This window comes from Mixophyes fleayi, chromosome 7, assembly GCF_038048845.1.
Source record: "Mixophyes fleayi isolate aMixFle1 chromosome 7, aMixFle1.hap1, whole genome shotgun sequence".
Lineage (NCBI taxonomy): Eukaryota > Metazoa > Chordata > Amphibia > Anura > Limnodynastidae > Mixophyes > Mixophyes fleayi.
This window is the reverse complement of record NC_134408.1, coordinates 57,209,719-57,232,505: the sequence shown is the minus strand read 5'-3', so window position 1 is coordinate 57,232,505 and position 22,787 is coordinate 57,209,719.

Here is a 22,787-nt window from a genome sequence, read left to right as displayed (position 1 = left end):
AGCCTACGTTGGACTGGCAATCCGCCCAAATTCTCACCTGGGGACTGCATTGTCACTCTCATTGTCTAAAAAAAGGTTCCGCTCCGCCTAACTTCAGTTTCTTAGTCCTTGTCCTTACCACCCCAGTACCAGGAATTTTGGGAACGTCTTTATTGAACAGAAGGCAACCAAACTTTTACCTCATTGAGTCTGGGATTGTGGTATTGAGCTTCTCCCTGGTAGACCCATTCCGCGTGGACACGTATATCCTTTCTCTATTCCGGAGACCCAGGTCATGTAGGAAAACATTCAAGAAAATCTTAACAGGGGCTTTATCAGGAAATCACTTGCTGGTGCCAACTTCGTTTTCGCAAATAAAAAAGATGTCTTCTTCCCTGCATTGATTTACGTAGATTACACGCCAAAACTATCAAAAAACAGATATCCTCTACCACTGATATCTGAACTGTTCAACTGTATCAAAGGGGCTGCCATTTTTTTCCAAATTAAATTTATGAGAAGCTTACAACCTTATCCGCATCAAAGAAGGGTAAGAGTGGAAAATGTCATTTAATACTCATGATGGCTACTTCGAATATTTGTTAATGCCCTTTTGGCTATGTAATGCTCTAGCTGTGATCCAAAATTTTTCAAGATCTCCTTTACCAATTTGTCATCATATATCTGGACGATATCCTCATCTTCTCCAGGGATCTCTCCCCCCATAGAAGTCATGTACAAGAAGTCCTTACTCGACTTAGTAAACACCATCCTTTTTGTAAATTAGAGAAATGTCTCTTTAAGCAAAAACAATTACCCATTTTGGGTTATATTCTCTCAGAAATTGGCCTACAGATGGACCCTGCCAATGTGAAAGCCATCTTAGATTAGTTTCATACCTCTGGTTTAAAGTAGAGATGTTCCTTGACCCCATTGTTTTGGTTTTGGTTTTGATTTAGGAACTGTATTAAGTTCGTATTTTGGTTTTGGCAAAACCACCCTTGCGTGTTTTGGTTTTGGTTTTAGATCTGCATTTTTTATAAAATTGCTAAAATATGCTAAAATCACATAATGTTGCACATTATTATTATTAACAATAACACTAATTTCCAGTCATTTCCAGTCAATTTTGAACACCTCACAGGTTACAATATTATTTTCATATACTTTGGACAAAGACTGCAGTGAGCTGGCTGGATGTTAAGCAACTAGCAATGACACAAACACATGGCAGTTCATAGCACATCTAGGAAACATTGCCACACAGCAGTGGCAGAAAAGAAAAGTGGTGCAAGATGAAATTGTCCTTGTGCCCTCCCACCCATCCTTATGTAAGATATTGAGAAGGACATGTACAATTTAACAAACCAAGCAAACCAGCAACAAGGAGTTCCACTTTTGTGGCTGCAGTGCTTGATTTGTTTGGGCCGCCACAAAACAAGCTACCAATAGCTAGCTGTCTTAAGCCCAACAGTGCTGTCAATGAACTCTACATTGTTAAACCATGTCTGCTCGTGTTGCATCTTTAATCTTCTCCTCTGTGGATACCCCCCTTTCATCCCTGAAGAGCTGCCTAACTTATATAGACATAGAAATGGATATTACAACTGAAGTGACATTAGGGGGTAAATGTATCATACCCCGGTTTTTTCATCTCGCTTTACAAGCTATCGCCCCTTTAAATTTTAGCTGCGAAGACGCCGATCTCCCGCGAGATGAAAAAACGCAGTATGATACATTTACCCCTAGATCTTTTTCAGACAGATTGTGACACAGAACATGTGGGCAGCATAGAATCCGTCATGTTGGAATACGCTGAATTGAACACAGATTTTATCCAATATATAAATGCAGTTGAGGAGACCGTACTTAAGTTAAAACGTTACCCACCGGATGAGATTCCGGAATTAAGAGAGCTTGTACATGAGAGATATACTGCTCTTCAGAAGAATAATAAAGAGAAGGCCCTGAGGCAGGACCATAAATATGTCCAGTTTAAAGAACAGCTAAGAGACCTGAGAAAACAAATGGGTGTGTCACCGCCCCCTGCAGACGAAGCTTTGGAAGATGAAGACGAGAAGATCGCTGTCACCCAGAGCACTGCGAATTTCACTTGTCCTATAACACAGTTGGAGATGGTGAACCCAGTGAAAAACAAAGTATGTGGTCACACATACGAGAGAGAAGCAATTGAAAGAATGATTGAAAATTAACTTAGAATAGTATATCCGCCAGGTGACCAAAAATTGGCTGTGAACACTCTGACATGAGTATATCAGATCTTGTTCCAGACAATGCACTAGAAAGAGCCATTGACATTCACAGCAAAAAGCAAGGTCATTACTACGCTTCGAATAGGCCCCAATCCCCAAAAAATTTAAATATAATATATTTGACATAAAGTGCAGATTACAAACACTTCGTGCAATACTCATGAAACAGCAGCAAAGTGGAAGGTTTGAGTAATTGATAAACATGTCTATTTAGGCATCCATGCTTACATTACTTTTGAAAGCAACGTTGTTCTTTGTTAATAAAACTGTTCTCTTTATACCGTAAAAAAAATACAAAAATAATCCTCCACCATTCTTTGCATGTTGATAGTAGGATCAGGTGGAGTTATGGCAGAGGAGTCACTAATTTTGGTCAATTCTTTCACAGTAGACCAGACCAGATGGCAAAATGTTGTGCTGAGTCATCTGCATTACCAATGGGTGTCTTGGCAAAAGTTAAGTTTTGAAAAGCACACAACAGTATCTAGCACATGTAGATAAAATTGGCACACAGCGGTAGCTAAAAGGAAAAGTGGTGCAAGATGGAATTGTCCTTGGGCCCTCGCACCCACCGTTATGTTGATCTTAAAAAGGACATGCACACTTTAACAAGTCAAGCACTTCAGCGACAAGCCACTATTGTGACTGAAGTGCTTGATTTGCTTGGACCCCCACAAAATAGGCTAACAATTAGCATGAGGCACCGAAGCTAACAATGCTGTTAATGAACTCTACTGTGGCACCATCCTCAGCCCCATCCTCACCCTCATCAGTGTGTACATCATCTTCACACATTATTAATTTATCCCTGCTGGAATCCACCATTACAGAAGCCTCTCTACTTTAATATAATTGGCAGTAAAGGCCTTCCTCAGGAAATTGTAGTTCATTTTGATGAACATCATCTTTTTCACATTTTGAGGAAGTAGCCTCCTACACCGATTGCTGACAAGGTTCCCGGCTGTGCTGAAAACTCTTTCCAAGTACACACTGGAGGGTGGGCAGCTTAGGCATTGCAAAGTGAGTTGGTACATAGGTGTTCAAATTGCCTTTTTTCCTCCCAGTATGTAAAGGGACTGTCTGATGTGTCAATTTTTATGCTGTCATTAAAATAACCCCCACCATTCTTTCGATATTGATAGTAGAATAAGGTGGACTTGCGGTAGAGGTGTCACGGTTTTGGGTCAATTCTTTTAGAACAGACCAGGGGGTAAATGTATCAAGCTCCAATTTTGAAAATCCAGTGATTTTACAAGCATGGACTTTTGGAATACAAATTTATTTATGGACTTTACAAGCAGGAACTTTGTAATTATAAATTTATTTTTGGACATGGTTTCCAAGCTGGGACTTTGGAATTACAAATTGGGGAATGGTTTACAAGTATTTTTGGATTAAAAGCAGCTGATGAAAGAAGAAGAAATCTGATTGGTGAGTATTTTGGGGTTTTCTTATTTTTAATAAATATATGTGATATGAATGAGGGTCCTTGCTGTATTTATTGGAGTTTTATTATTTTTCATAACTATATATGGTTTAAAAGAGGAGGTTAGGGTTTTGTAAACATTTTGCTTTGTGGAACTACAGGTCTCAGCCAGACGTGGGTGTCAGGGCATGCTGGCACTTTTGGTTCTCCAGTGCCAGCATGCCCTGGCTGCCAAGGGTATGCTGGTGCTTGTAGTTATACCAGCATCAGCATGCCCACACCGTTTATGGCGTCCAGGCTGGCTGGGACTTGTAGTTTCACAAAAACAAAATGGCATCTGTTTGTTAGTTTAACTACTAACTCGCCATTATTACCCTACACCCACCGCCCAGGGGTGTAGGAACAGCCCTAGTGCTTTCAGCACTGGGCTTGGTATTCCTAAAAGGGGGGCCAACTCGTTTTTTTCAGCGGACCCCACTCCCTAGGGAATCCAGCCCAGCTCTGAACAGTCTGGGGTGGGTTGTCATTATGGTAGGGGGACCCCTGCCGCATGTCCACCTGCTATTGTGCCACCCACCACAGGCTGGTTTGCATAGTGCTGGTTGAGTGAAAATCGGGGGAACCCCACGCCAATTTTTTCCTGATTTTCAAGCAACCAGCAGTAGGCTGGCATCACTAGGATTAACAGGGGTCGGGCGGGGGGACCCCATGCTTTTTCTTTTAAAACTGTTATCTATTTTTACACTTTTAACAGCCGCCGGACCTCTGGCTGATTAGGCAGGGGCAGTGTAACAGTGATGTGTTTCCTGATGATGCACCTAGATGAGGATAACACAGGAGAGTTAGCTAAACACAGGAGTGTTTGACAGTGCAGCAAATCGCCAGAGATGACCAGCGATTTTTAAGATCAGAGTAAAAATCGCAGTTTAATACATCTAGGGACTTGGGGACTAAAATCGTGAGTTATGACACGCGATTTGCTGCAATTTTAAAATGCTGAAAAATGTAGCTAGTAGCTAGGAAAAAACTTAACTTTCCCAAGAGACACAGGGATCCAACATACTTAGCACAATTTCTTTGTTTCATTGCCTCCTTCAGTTTCTCAAGCTGCTTTTCCAAAAGTCTAATTTAGGGAATCACTTGGCACTGCGCTTGAGTAAAGTACATTCCCCCTCCTTTCCCAATGTCATGCCTTGTGGAGTAAGCATGGATGGCTTTTCTCTGTTCCTCCATCCTCAGACGCATATACAGGGTGGAATTCCACCTTGTTACCACCTCTTCCTTCAGTTGGTGGCAGTGCAAATTAAATTGTTCTTGTAGTTGCTGCAATCTCCTACATGCAGTTGCAGAATGTCGTAAAAGTCCAGATACTTTACAGACCACAGACAGCATTTCCTGCATGTCCCTGGCATTTTTCAAAAAGCTCTGCACCACCAAGTTGATTGTGTGAGCAAAACAGGGAATGTGATGGAATTCACCCAGCTGTAATGCTCTCACAATATTTGTGGCGTTATCATAAATTACATATCCCGAGGGGAGTCCAAGCGGGATAATCCATGTTACAATGACATCCCTTAGTTTTTGTAACATATTGTCATCTGTATAACTTTTAGTGAAGCCAGTGATACACAGAGTAGCCTGCAATATAATCTTTAGCTTGCCAAGCTCCGCTTGTCCACATATTTGTGGTTAAGTGTACAGCTTGCCATGAACTTGCTTCAAATGGCGTAACATAGATGAGGTTCCTACATGGTTAATGTCCCTACCTCTACTGACTTGGGCTTTAGAAACACTACAAATGGCTAGACAACTGTTGTTAGGATTTGGGTAAACATAATTCCACATATAAGAGGTGGAGTTTTTGGTCTTATGCTCAGGCATGACAATGACCTTTTTCTTATCATGTGCAGGAACCGCTTCCACTGGTGCAGGACTTACACAAACAACATCATCCTCATCAACATCCCCATTAGCGCCGTCGTCGTCAGCTACACAAGTATCCCCCTCATTCTGTTGCAATTCCAAAGTGGCATCCTCAATTTGTGTATCACCGGCTACACTTGGGCTGCTCATCCACACATCTGTAGTAATGCTGAAAAGAGGCTTCTTTATGAGTGCATTATCAGAAAGGTCAGGCTTACACATAGCACTCGTAGATAGACTTTCCTCAGGGATTTGTGGCATTTCTGAATCTGAACATACAGTTTCTTCTATTGCCTTACTGTTTTCTTCCAGCTCTGCTTTTACAAATTATTTTGCATCACTTTTTGAGCCAGAATGACAAGGTCTTGCATAGTCATGACTGACCTTACAAGAAGATGCTTCATTGACAGCTGCAGAACTAGCACTCATAGAGAAAGGCGAAGGCCTGATTCTTTCCTTGCCCCTTTGTGTGTAGAATGGCATGTTGGCAATTGAAAACTAACCCCGGCATTCTGATGAAACCGTTTAAGTAATGGAGAAATGGTTTGGATGCTTAAGGACTGAAGCAGATGAAAAGTCATCCTGAAAAAGATGCCAAAACTGCTGGTGACCAGTTAGCTGTATTGGCACCTTTATGAGTAGGGCAGTAATAGATGCCACTAGTACTAAGAACAAGTAGATAAACCTCCGATAATAATTTGCAAAGCCAAAGAATCTCTGAATGGGTTTTAAATTAGTGGGAAGCTCCCATTCCTGAACTGCTCGAACCTTGTCAGGATCCATTGAGAATACGCTGGAGGAGATGACATAACCCAATAAGGTAACAGCTTATCATATCGAGATTAGCATATAGACGGTGCTGGCGGAGTTTAAGAAGTACCTCACGTACATGTTGACAGTGCTGAACTAAGGAGTGTGAGTAAATTAAAATATCGTCCAGATAGACCACACACAACAAATTTACCTAAGATTTCCTGCATGACATCATTAATTAATTCCTGAAACACTGCCGGAGCGTTACAGAGGCCGAATGGCCTAACCAAATACTCATAATGTCCCAAGTGAGTATTAAAGGCTGTTTCCATTCCTCTCCTTCTCTTATCCAAATCAGGTTGTAGGCGTCCCAAAGGTTAGTCTTAGAGAAGATAGTGGTTGACATCAGCTGATCAAACAGCGTAGAGATGTTACAATGCAAGGGGTGAAAATTAGTTTTCTGTTTTGCACATAAGTTAAATACTGACTGTTTTTTCATGTAGCACACAAATATCAATTTTAAATTTCAGTGCACAAATAAGCTATCAAGTATTTGTGCGCTACATGAAAAAAACAGTCAGTATTTAACTTATGTGCAAAAGAGAAAACTCATTTTCCCCCCTTGCATTGTAACATGGTTTTGTCCAGGAGCCTTAAATAAGAAACTTCTTAATTTAAGTTCCTTAATGAATCAGGCCCTGTATCTGTACATATATCAGAGACTGTGTTACCTGTCAGAGATATAGAGACATTCCAGTTATCAGAGATCAAATGCAAGTTACCAACGTTTATACAAGTGCACCAATGTTAACTATTTAGTCTTACAAACTATTTAATGTTGCCATGTCTCTGATTATTGTGTTAAATTATTGTTGATTTATATTTTTTACACTTTGTGTGAGTGAGTTGTGGTTGAGGGTGCTAGCGAATGCACGTGTCTTTGCCCTCTTGTCATTGCTGTTTACCGTACTGTTGCCTTTGATTATTAGCTTGTTTACCCATTTACCCTGTCCAGAATCTCCCCCTATTTTAATCTGCCTTACCCATTTATTTCCCCCAAAATAAACACCCACTTGATTGTTCATAACCAAAGTGTGTGGCCCATTATTATTCAGAGGGTTTCACAATCCGAAGGTCTTGGGAAGCCCAAGACCTTTTGACATTGCCCGGTTTGACGTTACCCCCCGTTAAGGAGTCTAACGGAGAGGAGGTTTTCATCAGAGGTTCCCAGAAGGGAGCGTGGACTTGGCAGCTCCTTAACCTCTCAGAGGGTAACAGGCAAAACCAGAGGGAGAGCCTGGAGAACAGAGAAACTGGGGAACAGGAGAAGAAATCCAGAAGCATAGACTACTGATGAAATCCTAAGGGTAGGTAACACCTAGAATCAGGAATACAGATAGATAAGATGATCTGCAGAGGCTGTAGCTGATGAAATCTTGTGAAGCTGGGTTAGCACCATTGAATCAGGAACACAAATAGGTAATATGGTCTGCAGCAGCGGTTTCTGGTGAAGTCCTGTGGAGCTGGGTAGCGCGTTGAATCAGGAACACAAATAGATAATATGGTCTGCAGTAGCTGTTGCTGGTGAAATCCTGAGGAGCTGGGTTAGTACTATTGAATCAGAAACAAAAGCAGATAATAGGGTCTGCAGCAGTTGTTGCTGGTGAAGTCATGTGGAGCTGTGTAGCGCCATTGAATCAGGAACACAAATAGATAAAATGGCCTGCAGCAGCTGTTGCTGGTGAAAACCTGTGTAGCTGGGTAGCACAGTTGAATCAGGAACACAAGTAGATAAGTAGGTATACGGGTGCCAGTACTGGGACACGACTAACCAAGAGGAGAGACCTGAAGATCTGGCAACTTGGTAGAAAAGCAGGGGCTTTAAATAGACAGAGCTGACATGCAATTAGCCAATTAAGAGAATGCAGGAAGTATTAAGCAGACCAGGTGTGCTCAGTTCAGCCCAGCAAGTGAACGCAGAAAGAGAGAAACAGGTGAGAACAGACCCTAATGCAGGTGTAGCTTGTGCAATGTGTGACAGAATTTCAGTGGGGTTGGGTACAATGGGCTTGAGTCAACGCTTGGTGGATTCAGTTACAGTCCACATCCCACTATACTGTGTAGAAGACTTGAGTGGAGATCTGAAGAGAGAGAGAGACAACATTTCAACACCTCTTAGAGAGTGCTTTGGAAAGGGGTGGTTCACCAGGCTAGCTCTCTTTACAACCTCTCCCTCACCACTGCTCTGGATGCCCTTTACGCAGCCTCTTCTATCAAGTGCCGCCATCGGCTATCCCAACCTTGGCACTCTAAATTTGCCTGCCTCCTCCAGAAGTTCACTCGTGCTGCTGAACCTCTCTGGAGGAAATCTTGCTCCCTGGCCATTTTCCTTCACTTAAAGTTTGTCCTCTCCTCCTACAGTTCCACCCTTTCTCTTGCTAAACAATCCTTCCTTAAGTCCCTCATCTTTTCCCAATCCTCCAATCCCCGCCACCTCTTTGCCATGTTTAACTCTCTCCTCTGCCCTCCCCCCTCCTCCTCATCCCGCTCTCCCTCTCTGCTAGCAACTTTGCCTCCTTTTTCTCCTCTAAAATTGAGACTATCAGATTGGACATTTCCTACTAGTCGCACGCTCCAGCCACAGTCATTGTTCCATCTTCCTCCAATAACCAACTCTGGTGCTCCTTCTGCCCCACATCGGGTGATAAAGTCCACTCTCTCATTCTGTCTTCTCCCCCATCCACCAGCCAACTTAATCCCATCCCTTCTCACCTCCTTGACTCCCTTTCTCCCACAGTCTATTCCCACCTCCCACCCCTCCTTAATCTGTCACTCTCCTCTGGCATTGTCCCCTCCTACTTCAACACACCCTTCTCTCCCCATTCTTAAGAAACCCAAACTTGATCCCACCTCTCTAGCTAACTACTATTTCACTTCTCTCCTTCACCTCCAAACTATTAGAGCGGATTTCCTGCAATCACCTCTCCAGTCACCTCTCTCCTAACTCCCTCCTCGACCCCCTCCAATCTGGATTCCGACCCTTCCACTCCACTGAAACTGCACTGGCCAAAGGTACTAATGGCCTCCTCTCGGCCAAAGCCAGGGTCGATTTCTCCCTGCTCGTTCTTTTAGACCACTCTGCGGCCTTTGACACGGTGGACCACCCCCTCCTTCTGCAGACCCTTTGTTCTCTCTGCTCTCTGGCACTGTCGTCACCAGGTTCACCTCTTACCTTGTCAACTGCTCCTTCTCTGACTCAACCTCTCCCTTTTCCGCCCTCCCTGTTGGAGTCCCTCATGGCTCCATTCTCGGCCCTCTTCTTTTCTGACTATACACTACCTCCCTGGGTGATCTTATATCTTTCTTTGGTCTCCAGTACCACCTCTATGCCGAAAATATTCAACTCTACATCTCTTCTCCTGACCCTCCCCTCCTCTTTCGTATCTCCTACTACTTTTCTGCAATCTCCTCCTGGATGTCTTTACATTTTCTCAAAATCAACATTGCTAAAACTGAACTCATCGTTTTCCCTCCTTCTAAATTCTCAACCCACCTTGATCTATCCATCATCATTAATGACACCACCATCTCTGCTGTTCCCCAACTACGCTGCCTGGGTGTCACCCTTGACTCCTCCCTCTCGTTTGCCCCCAACATTGACTCTCTTGCCGAAATTCTGTCGCTTACAAATTCGGAATAATGCCTGCATCTGGCCCTTCCTCTCTCAGGATGCTGCCAAAACTATCATCCATGCTTTCATCATTTCCCGACTTGATTACTGCAACCTTCTCCTCACCGGCCTCCCCCTCTCCCATCTCGCCCCCAACACTCTATTCTTAATACGTTGATTGACTCTTATCTTTCTTTCTCGTCACTCCTCCTCTGCCTCCCCTCTCTGCCTTGTGCTACACTTACTCCCTTTCCCCCACAGAATCCTCTTTAAACTCCTTACTGTCACTTATAAGGCCCTCTCACACTCCACTGCCCCTTATATCTCTAAGGTCCTCTGCATCCACACTTCCGCCCGTTCCCTGCAATCAGCCAATGACCGACGCCTTTCTTCCACACTGATCACCTCAACAAATGTCAGAATTCAAGACTTCTCCCATGCTGCCCCCCTCCACTGGAACAAACTGCCTCCCTCCAACCGTCTGTCCCCTAATCTTGGCTCCTTCAAACGGGCTCTCAAAACCCCTCTGTTTATCAAGGCCTACCATCCACCAACATAACCTTCTCCTTCCTTCCTCTCCTTTCCTCCTACTCCCTCTATCCTCATGCGCTTCATCATCTCTACTGACTCCTCTTGTGCCTGCTGTCTGTGTCCCCGTCCCTTAGTTTGTAAGCGCCTATGAGCAGGGCATTCTTCCCTTCTGTCTCAATTCCATTTCTTCCTCTCCTACTCCACTGTACCTATTTTACTCGGAGATAGAAGTCTTGCTTATAATTGTTTTACCCTGTACTGTGACACCCTGGTATACTGCCTGTATTGTTAATCTGTATTTTGTACGGCACTGCAGATACCTTGTGGTACCATATTAATAAAGAATAATAATAATAATAATAATAATAATAATAATACACGTATGTGTTAAATGCTTGTATAAGCATTTGTTAAGTGCAAGGATGTCTTCAATACCTTCCTATTGAGATGAATGGACTTTTCAACTGTGTTGATGCTCATTGAATGCTCTAAAATGGAACAAACGTTCAAAATAATGCACCGCAACTCAAGTTAACCATTTGTAAATATGTTTGGTAGCATGGGTTTTGTTTTGATTTGCATTATTATCATTAACATTTATTTGTATAGTACCATCATACTCAGCAGGGCTTTACAAGTTACTTGTATTTAAATGGAGTTAAAAAAAAAAGAAGCATGTACACAGGTCTGACACTAAAAACATTTGCTTCTAATGTCACCATATCAATTTGTGTATTATTTGCTTTATATTGTGTGGCAAGAGCCCGCTACTGCAGAAGCACACGCGAACAACAACTTCCTTTTTATGGTGCTTTATTGTCAGGATGGTAAATGTTTGACACCGTATACTTGCACAGCAATCCAGGAGGCCAGGAGGCCAGGAGGCCAGGAGGCCAGGAGGCCAGGAGGCCAGGAGGCCAGGAGGCCAGGAGGCCAGGAGGCCAGGAGGCCAGGAGGCCAGGAGGCCAGGAGGCCAGGAGGCCAGCCAGCCTTGATCTCCATGCACAAATGATATAAACAAGCTTTTATACCTGATACTCCTCCCCAGCCTTATCTTGATGGACAGGTGACACACCCACCTTCTCTATAAAAGGAAACGCCCAACACTGGCTATGTAATGCAGACACACCCTGTCTGTTTGCTGAGAGAAAGGATTTCAAGTCATGTAAGTTAAACCAAACTTAAACTATTGCTTTTCATACATAGGTCTTTACATTCAATCTAGGTGCATTACTGCACAAATGTTTTACTCTACTTCCCTGCTTTCTCTGCATATTGCCAGCTAAATGCCTCCTTTTGTTACAATTGCTTTTGTGGAGTGTTTTTCATAATGCACTGTGTTCTATTTTTTGTGTTTACCATGGGTAAAAGGCATCAGGAATGCTTTTAAAGATTTTATAAGGCCAGTAAAAATGGTAGTAGGAACAAATTTGAAACTTAAACGCACTTGTCATACATTTTTTGCTACAGTTGAAAATGCAAAGAAAAATGCCAGTGGATATGTGGCCTAAAGCCTGCAAACCTTGGTTTAAAAGTAGCTAACATTATTACACACTGATTCTTCCTCTCACATTTATACAGTATATCCATGGATTTTGTAAAGAGTATGTGTGCAGAAAAGTCAATTGCATGCTTACATAATCATTTTAAAATGCTTCAGGAGCAATACAGTGCCACTATATTCCCAGAAAATCTCAGTGGGACTAAATTAATGCATTGCATATTGTATTGATTGAAGCTAATAAGTGCCTAAATGATATGATGTAAGGCATGGAAATTATGAAGGCTAGCAGGAAAAAAACAGCTTGAAAGAAATATGCAGTTTCATTATGGTATGAATTTCACCAATCCACCTCTCTCCTAGGAATTTAACAAATAGGCCTAAGTGCACTTAGCTGTTCTTGACATCTGTTGAAATGATATCTGCCTGTGCTGGAAGAATCATGGGAATTGGTCTCGAGTAATGTCAGGATCAGTGAGCCACAGGAAACGACTTTCCTTGCTGCAAAATCAGACAAAATTCTGCCTTAGACTTCGAGGTAAAGTATGCTGAGAACAGCTTCTCTAAATGAGCCCACTCTGTAATTTATTGAGATTGCCGACCTATTCTCTAAGTGGTAAAACATATCCCAAAAAATTACATAAATATGAAATAATAATTTATGAATGCTGATGTACACTTTAAACAACTGTGGGTTTGTAAACATTGTTTATTTTTATATTTGTATGAGGCATTATGAACTGTTATGAAACTTTACTTCTATAAGGTAAACAACAGAAACTGCATTATTACAAATGGGAGGAGGGGTAGTTTACAGTCTCAGTTCAGGAGTGATGTTCGATATTAGTACCTACAGTGTGTTTCCATTATGCCCATGATTCCGGGAGAGAACATATCAGTTAATCATTTTTACTGGTTGTGATACCATTCAATCACCACTGCATAAAATATCATGGAAATCTTTACAAAGTTAAAAACATTGGTTTTCAGTCATTTTTCATTTACTTCCTTTCATGCCCCAATTGGAATAGTTCAGAGAACGTGTGTGTACTACATTTTATATTTAAAAACAACATCAAGTGAAAATAATTTTTTCAGTATTGAAAAGAAGAAAACATCATAATACCAAAAAAAAAAGTAAAGAAATTGTATATATACTATTCTGAAATACATTACCTTCTTCATAAGGGTCTATATTCAGCCATGCAGTTTGCATACATTTTTTGCATGGTAAACATAGGAAAGCTGATTAAAAATATTCCCTGTAATAATCAACTTTCACACCCAAGCAAACATCCGGATAAAGATACCTATCATGTTTATTAATACAAAACACTGACAGCAATTAAAGCTTTTTCAGAGAACGTGTAATCAAGTCATACTGCAGTGTATGTAACACAACACACAAGGGTTCAGCACTAAACCCACCTAGTGACCAAGCCTGAGTATATAGTCATACTCCAACACCAGTGTTAGTCATTTCTCTGTGCAGTACCAACAGCATCATAACTTGTTTCTTAAGGAGACTTTGGGCCTGAGTCATTAAGGAGAGAAAAGCATAAAAAAGGAGTAACTTTGCATTGGAGGGGGGGGGGATACATTTAAAATGTGGACACAAATTTATAGTTGGGATAGGGCATGTACTATATTAACTTTAAATTTCAGTGTAAAAATAATACTATCAAGTATTTGTGTGCTAGATGAAAAAATAGCCAGTATTTAATATATATGCAAAATAACAAACTAATTTGCATTCCTACATCGTAACATGGTTTGTCCTGGAGAACATTAACTGCTTTTTTTGCCTTACTCTCCTTAATGACCCAGGCCTTTTGTTTTTCAGTTTTTTTTTTTTTTTTTTAGTGCCTTCTCCAACCCCTGGGAATTTGTTATTTTCTAGAATGTAGTGGCCCTTCACCTGATAGAATGTCTGCCCCTTCACCTGATAGCGCCATGAAAAAATACTCACCGCTCCAGTACTGATTGTCCAGTATTTATATTTTTCCTTAAACTCCATTCCCCTCTAAGAACAAGTGGGACTTGTCCTTGACAGTGAAAGGGTTAAGAGTGATCATTATTGTATAACTACTTGGTTAGGCTTTAATTGTGTAGAAAATTCTTGTAGGGAAATTTACTAAGCAGTGGTTTTGTATTAGAGATGGGCGGGTCCGGTTCTCCGAGAACCGAACCCACCCGAACTTTGGGTATCCGAGTACCGAGCTGAGCAGCTCGGTACTCTCCCGCCCATTCCGAATCCAAATCGAGGCCGAACGTCATTGTGACGTCGTCGGATCTCGGGGCTCGGTTCTCGCGATACTTCAACTTTATAAATACACGCCTCCACAGCAATCCATCGCCATTTGACAGAGGGAGAGAGCAGGGTGTAGTCATAGACTAATTAGAGCAGGGACAGAGAATACAATATTGTTCTTGCAATTGCTCTAACCAAAATCGCTAGTGCAGAGAGGAGGATAGAGGTTTTATTTTTTCTTCATATTTGGCACTCCCCAGCGCTTTTGGGGTGTCCCCCATAATTGTGCATAAATATTTCTGGCTGTCAAAAGTCATATCTGTCAGCAGTATCTACTAAATAATTTTAAGCACTCCTCAGTCTTTTGGGGTGTCCTCCCTAATTGTGCATTAATATTTCTGGCTGTCAAAAGTCATATCTGTCAGCAGTATCTACTAAATAATTTTTAGCACTCCTCAGTGCTTTTGGGGTGTCCTCCCTAATTGTGCATTAATATTTCTGGCTGTCAAAAGTCATATCTGTCAGCAGTATCTACTAAATAATTTTAAGCACTCCTCAGTCTTTTGGGGTGTCCTCCCTAATTGTGCATTAATATTTCTGGCTGTCAAAAGTCATAACTGTCAGCAGTATCTACTAAATAATTTTTAGCACTCCTTAGGGGTTTTGGGGTGTCCTCCCTAATTGTGCATTAATATTTCTGGCTGTCAAAAGTCATATCTGTCAGCAGTATCTACTAAATAATTTTTAGCACTCCTCAGTGCTTTTGGGGTGTCCTCCCTAATTGTGCATTAATATTTCTGGCTGTCAAAAGTCATATCTGTCAGCAGTATCTACTAAATAATTTTTAGCACTCCTCAGTGCTTTTGGGGTGTCCTCCCTAATTGTGCATTAATATTTCTGGCTGTCAAAAGTCATATCTGTCAGCAGTATCTACTAAATAATTTTTAGCACTCCCCAGTGGTTTGCGCTCAGAATGGATTCAAAGCAGTCCACATATGATCTGAATGAGCAACCAGGTTCTGTCACCAGTCCTGATGTTAGTGTTCCCAGTACGTCATCTGGCCAAGGCGATGTCAAAAAACAGAGTATTTTCAAATTAGTGCAAAAAACAAAAACCAAAAAAATTTTTTACTGTATTGAAGCGAAAAAGAAGTGTAACTGAGCAAAAGTTAAGTGACGATAAAAAAAATTTTGCAAGCATGCCATTCTACACACGCAGTGGCAAACAGAGAATGAGGCCTTCACCTTTGGCTATTAGTGGCAGATCCCAAAAAGTTACCCAGCCTACAATTGGTGCACAACTACTGTTACGCGTCAAAGCCGAGCTGCAAGATAACAGTGAGGCATTACAGGAGAATATTTGCTCTGATTCACAAATGACAACAATCCCTGTGGAGAGTCCATCCAACAGTGGGATGTCTAATCGTGAGCATTCTGCTGATGTGTGCCTTAATAGCCCGAGTGTAGCCGGTGATACCCAAATTGAGGATGCCACTTTGGAATTAGAAGAGGATGAGGGGGAGATTTGTGTAGGCGACGAGGGCGCTAATGATGATGATGATTATGATACAGACAGATACCAAATTGCCTTTGTCCATTTCAATTTATATTGTACAGTATATAACGGCTGAATTTATTAGTATTTTATACAAGTGGAGGGGGGCCTAGAGAGACAGAAACCAAACTGGCTTTCTCCATGTCAATTTATATTGTACAGTCTATAACGGCTGGATTTTTTTGTATTTTATACAAGTGGAGGGGGGCCTAGAGAGACAGAAACCAAACTGGCTTTCTCCATGTCAATTAATATTGTACAGTCTATAATGGCTGAATTTTTTGGTATTTTATACAAGTGGAGGGGGGCCTTGAGAGACAGAAACCAAACTGGCTTTTTCCATTTCTTTACATATTTAACTATAAGTGTAGGGTGTAATATACATTCAAAGACGATGGCTGCATTGCCAATATGCATAGATGGAGAGGAAGACAATCTGTTTTGTGTGTAGAATAGGCCTACCAACGAAGAATTAAACTGTTTTTTTGGATGATTTATTACCTCAACAATTAGATTACTTGTCTCTAAAACAGTTGGAGCACTAAATTGGGTTAATTTAGGCCCAAAAACATGGATTTTCCCAAAAAATAGCAAAACAAAACCAAACAAAACCAAAACCAAAACATGCAATGGCGGTTTTGCAAAACCAAAACCAAAACCAAAACACGACGGTAATCCAGATCCAAAACCGAATCCAAAACCAAAACACGGGGGTCAGTGACCATCTCTATTTTGTATGCAGTTTGCGAAACACCACATATCGCATGTGATTTTCAGAGTCAAACCAGCTTGGAAAACTAGATGTGAAATATTTTTGATTTGCGGTTTGCCTATGACGAGTTCTGGTGAGCTGTACTGCGAGTATGCTTAAAGGCTGGGCCAATCTGCCAGGCTCACCTATGTAAAATAAAAGTAACAAAAACATTAAGATATGGTCGTGATTCATAACACTAGGATTGGAGTCATGATTTATTTTATTTTGATTGGGTTAATAGTTTTCTTTATTACTTAAAGGGGCACTTCAACTGCAAGTGTGCATTGGTATCTGTGAACATGTTAGAGCATGTAGTCCTCCAAGTGCCAGCATGAAAAAAAACATACTTGCCTACTCCTGGAAACTTTTTTCCCGGGAGAGGAGGCGTGACTGTAGGGTGGGAGGGGGTGGGACAGAGCCCAATCGCGTCATTTTGGCCCCGCCCCCACAAAACGTCATTCACGTCGCGGGGCCAAAATGCAGCGATTGGCCTCGCCCCGCCCTCTCCCGCCCTCCAAAATGGCGTGATTCACCGAGAATCGCGTCAAATGACGCGATTCTCTGTGAATTCCGGGATGCGGGAGAAATGCCAGCTCTCGGAGACTGACCCGAATTTCGGGAGTCTCTGGGACTTTCCGGGAGAGTTGGCATGCATGGAAAAAACACTCATGAATTATGGCACTTGTAGTGTAAGAAGAGATTGCAATACATTTTTATAGTACAACCCAGGTACCCAAAGCTAGGGATACCAGGAGGGGCCCAGTGGTACTCAGTTTTGGGCCTCTAATCTCTGAGTGAAGGCACAATCTTTTTTAGCACCCACTCCCATTTAGTGCACCCCCCCTCCCTTTAGATGACTGAGCCATATGATGAGGAAGATGAGTTCTTATAGGATGTAGGGCAGCACGGTGGCGAAGTGGTTAGTACTTCTGCCTCACAGCGCTGGGGTCATGAGTTCAATTCCCGACCATGGTCTTATCTGTGTGGAGTTTGTATGGTACTCCCTGTGTTTGCGTGGGTTTCCTCCGGGTACTCCGGTTTCCTCCCACATTCTCAAAAAACATACTGTTAGGTTAATTGGCTGCTATTAAATTAAATTGACCCTAGTCTGTGTGTGTGTGTGTGTGTGTTAGGGAATTAGACTGTAAGCCCCAATGGGGGCAGGGACAGATGTAAATGAGTTCTCTGTACAGCACTGCGGAATCAGTGGCGCTATATAAATAAATGATGATGATGATGTAAGGAGGGGATTTTTTCTTTATTTAATTGTTTATTTTTGTCTATCTCATCTGTCACAAACACAGGTTTTTCTTAAACTAATAAACAGCTGTTTGCTATGCAGTGTGGCAAACTTCCACTTAAAACGTCGACACTTTGTACACCTTCCATATCAAAAAATGTTGATTGTGGTTTTAGACCTTGAGGTTTAAAATAATTAGAGATGTTCACTGACCCCCGTGTTTTGGTTTTGTATTCGGTTTTGGATCTGGATTACCTTCGTGTTTTGGTTTTGCAAAACCGCCCTTGCGTGTTTTGGTTTTGGTTTTGTTTTGCTATTTTTGAAAAAAATACCATTTTTTTTGGTCTAAAATAACCTAATTTAGTGCTCCACCAGTTTCTTAGATAAGTGAGGTAATTCTAAAGCTAATAAATTATGAAAAAACAGTTTAATCCCTGGTAGGCTATCCTTAATGCGAACACTTGTCTGCAAATTATACAGTCAAACCTGGTTGTCTACCTCCTCCATCTTTGATTACTGGCAATGTAGCCATCATCTTTGGGTGTATATTACACCCTACACTTGTAGTTGAATATTAAAAAAGCAGCCTGCACAGAGTGTGGAGCTAGAAAGTAAAATTAAATGGACCACGGTACTTTGGTGGCTATCTATACCCCCCCCCCCCCCCCCGCCCTCCACTTGTAGTTTTAGATAAAAAAAAAAAGCAGCCTGCACAGACTGTGGAGTTAGAAAATAAAATTAAATGGACCACGGTACTTTGGTGGCTATCTAAGCTCCCCCCGCCCTCCCCTTGTAGTTGAATATAAAAAAAGCAGCCTGCATAGACTGTAGAACTAGAAATTTAAATATATAAAGAAATGGACAAAGGTAGTTTGGTATCTTTCTGCATCAGCCCCCCCCCCACCCCCCCCCCATCCATGTGTAGTAAAATATAAAAAAAAGCAGCCTGCATAGACTGTAGAACTAGAAATTTGAATATACAAAGAAATGGACAAAGGCAGTTTGGTATCTGTCTGCATCAGACCCCCCCCCATCCACGTGTAGTAAAATAGAAATAAAAGCAGCCTGCATAGACTGTAGAACTAGAAATTCGAATATACAAAGAAATGGACAAAGGCAGTTTGGTATCTGCATCAGATCCCCTCTCCACTAGGAGTAAAATAGAAAACTATTCAGCCGTTATATAATCTAGAATATAAATAGAAATTGAGAAAGGCAATTTGGTATCTGTCTGCATCATAATCATCAACATCCTCATTAGCGCCCTTGTCACCTCCATAAATCTCCCCCTCATACTCTTCTATTTCCAAAGTGGCATCCTCAACTTGTGTATCACCGGCTACACTCGGGCTGTTCAGGTACACATCAGCAGAACTGCTGAAAGGGCCCTTCTTTATGGGTTCACTAACAGAATGCTCACGATTAGACATACCACTGTTGGATGGACTCTCCACAGGGATCAGTGTCATTTCTGACTCAGAGCAAACATTATCCTCCAATGCCTTACTGTTATCTTGCAGCTCGGCTTTGACGTGTAACAGTAGTTGTGCACCACTTGTAGGCTCGGTAACATTTTTGGATCTGCCACTAATAGCCAAAGGTGAAGGCCTCATTCTCTCTTTGCCACTGCGTGTGTAGAATGGCATGTTGGCAATTTTTTTTTTATCGGCACTTAACTTTTGCTCAGTAACACTTCTTTTTCGCTTCGACACAGTACATTTTTTGGGGGTTTTGGTTTTTTGGACTGATTTCGAAACACTGTGTAGTTTGACATCGCCTTGCCCAGATGACGTACTGGGAACACTAACATCAGGACTGGTGACAGAACCTGGTTGCTCAGTCTGATCATATGTGGAGTGCTTTGAATCCATTCTGAGCGCAAAGCACTTGTAGTGGTAAAAATTATTTGCTAAGATACTGCTGACAAATATGACTTTTGACAGCCAGAAATATTTATGCACAATTATGGGGGACACCCCAAAAGCACTGAGGAGTGCTAAAAATTAGTTGGTAGATACTGCTGACAGATATGACTTTTGACAGCCAGAAATATTTATGCACAATTATGGGGGACACCCCAAAAGCACTGAGGAGTGCTAAAAATTAGTTGGTAGATACTGCTGACAGATATGACTTTTGACAGCCACAAATATTTATGCACAATTATGGGGGACACCCCAAAAGCACTGGGAGTGCCAAATATTAAAAAACAATAATAAACCTCTATCTTACTCTCTTCTCTAGCGATTTTTGTTAGAGCAATTGCAAGAAGAATATTGGATTCTCTGTCCCTACTCTAATCAGCCTGTGACTACACCCTGCTCTCTCCCTCTGTCAAATGGCGATGGATTGCTGTGGAGGCGTGTATTTATAATGTTGAAGTATTGCGAGAACCAAGCCCCGAGATCCGACGATGTCACGATGACGTTCGGCCTCGATTTGGATTCGGAGCGGGCGGGAGAGTACCGAGCTACTCAGCTCGGTACTCGGATAGGCAAAGTTCCGGTGGGTTCGGTTCTCGGGGAACCGGACCCGCCCATCTCTAAAAATAATGCACTTTCTTGTGCAGCTCGGCCTTTAGTAAGTGAAAAAATGTACATTAAAGTGCAAGTAAACCTGCAGTTTGGCAAAATTGTCCCTTAGTAAATGTTCCCCTTAGTTTGGCTATGTCACATGTCATGTCAAATATCTGATTTTGTTCCTGACACTTGCAGTGCTGCCTGTAATTGCTTGGGGGTCACTGCAAACATGGCAAGTTCCAAATTTTCCATTGGGAGAGCTGGTATCAGTGGAGCACACAACTATAACTTTACATAAGTGGAGCCAGGCTGCATTCAAACCACATATGTGTTCTTAGGGGAAGGGGGGATTCACAGTAAAATTAAGTTGAAACTTTGGGACAACAGCAAGGATCCAGCTCTATGGGCAAAGCGTCTACTATTGAGTTCAGCACCCAATGCATTAGAGTGCAACATGATTTATGTGATCTTATAGAACTTGATAGTCACAAAACCAATAGTTACATTAACAGTTACTGTACTGGAACATTAAAATCTAATTATGTCAGTAAAAAGAAGCAGTGACATAACCTGATGAATGATGATCCTGGCAGTACTCACGGCCTTGTCTGGATCTGCATATCAAGTCTTCCTTTCTGATTTCTGTCAGTCTCACCCTGGTATAAAAAATGCAGTGCTTCGCCCTCTTGCCTGTACTGTGGAGAACATCAGGCAGGGTTCTTCAGTGTTCAAGTAAAGGGACTAATCATTGCATATTTAAAAGAACATGACCCATAGTAGAGTTATAATTTAAGTGACTTTGACCTACTAATTAAATTAAGTGTCTTTTACAAACCTCAAAATGTGCAGTGCCACATTGTAGGTAAGTGTGCCTACTTGTTCGCCAAATGCATTTCAAGGTATACACCCACTTCACAGAGTTGGGAAAAATATATATAATGTCAAGATTGACAAATGCTCTCCCATAAAACCTAGGTTGGCATATGCTCTAGAATGCTTAATCATAAGAATAACGCGACTGTCTTTATTACACATGTTAATAAAATTAAGTCTTATTTATGCACAACAGAGCAAAACTAGGTTCACTTGTGTGCACTTAGCAAGGAATGCCCAACTTTTGCACCCGCATTACACTGCCTTCATAGCCTGCAAAACAACTTGCAGCTTGATGAAGGAAGATGATTATGAAAGCTAGATAGTAAGACTTGGCAATGAGTCTCAGCCCCTGCTACCTCTATTATATTTCTTCATGGTGCCTCCTGAGCAAAGTGTTCATCTCACTTAATTACAGATGTGCCTCTGGGTGGTATCAAAATAATTGGTGCACTATATCTGTTTTAAACTCAAGAGGTTAAATACTTATTGAAGCATACAGGGTAATTGAAAAAAGCAGCATCTTTGTTTCTATTTTACTATTACATGTGTAATTCAAAAATGCTGTATGATTAAGCAGGTTCATGAGATCAGGGATATATAAAAAAAATGAGAGAAGCACTTGCAGCCAAAATGACAAATACTTCAGTGTGGCTATAAAACACCTAGGTTAGTAGCACAGAGCCATAAGAATATATTGACTGGGGTCCAAACTCATCAGAAGATTGATCAATCCAGCTGACTTGCATTAATTGTGAAATAGAAAGAACGATGCGATCAATGATAGGAATGAAAGTGCAGCGGTAATGATGCCACATCTAGCTAATCCAATAATGGAGGACCTGATGTATAGCATATTGGAATTCCACCGTTCAGAGCCCTGTCAAAATAAAGTATATCCTGCAATTATGGGAAAAAATTGAGCTGGCAGCAGTTGAGCCAGCCTAATCAACCACTGCAACAGTAGTTCTTCTGATTAAACACTAAATGAAGTGGCACTTAGGTTCTATAACCTTCTTGCATAGTAAAAAAGAAATAAATAAATAATCTAGTAAACCTGAATTACACTTATTTCAAACCTTAACCCTTTTATGGTCACTGTGATTAATGCACTTCACAGCACACATACAGGTTTACACATTTAAAATATTTCTGCCATATTTTAATTGCAGAAAGATATAAATAATGCATACACCTGTCTCCCAAGGTATTACCTTGTTATATAATGTATAAATATCTTTACTTATGTTGTTCTGTATATAACTCACTTGTATTTTTTATTATTTAAAACAGTATCACTAAATGTATAAATGTAATAAGCATCAGTAACCTTTTTATTTCTGCTATGTGTAACAGGATTTCAAATTTTATTTGCACTGTTGAAAAGATACTGTTGCTTTTTTTTTTAAGCATAGGCTTGTGCGCTATGCAAATGTACTTACACATATATTTTTTAAGAATATAAAATTCTTGTCTAATTTTGCACAAATGCACCAGGTTTTAAATGGAAGTTAATTGGATTCTAGGGCCAATATGGCA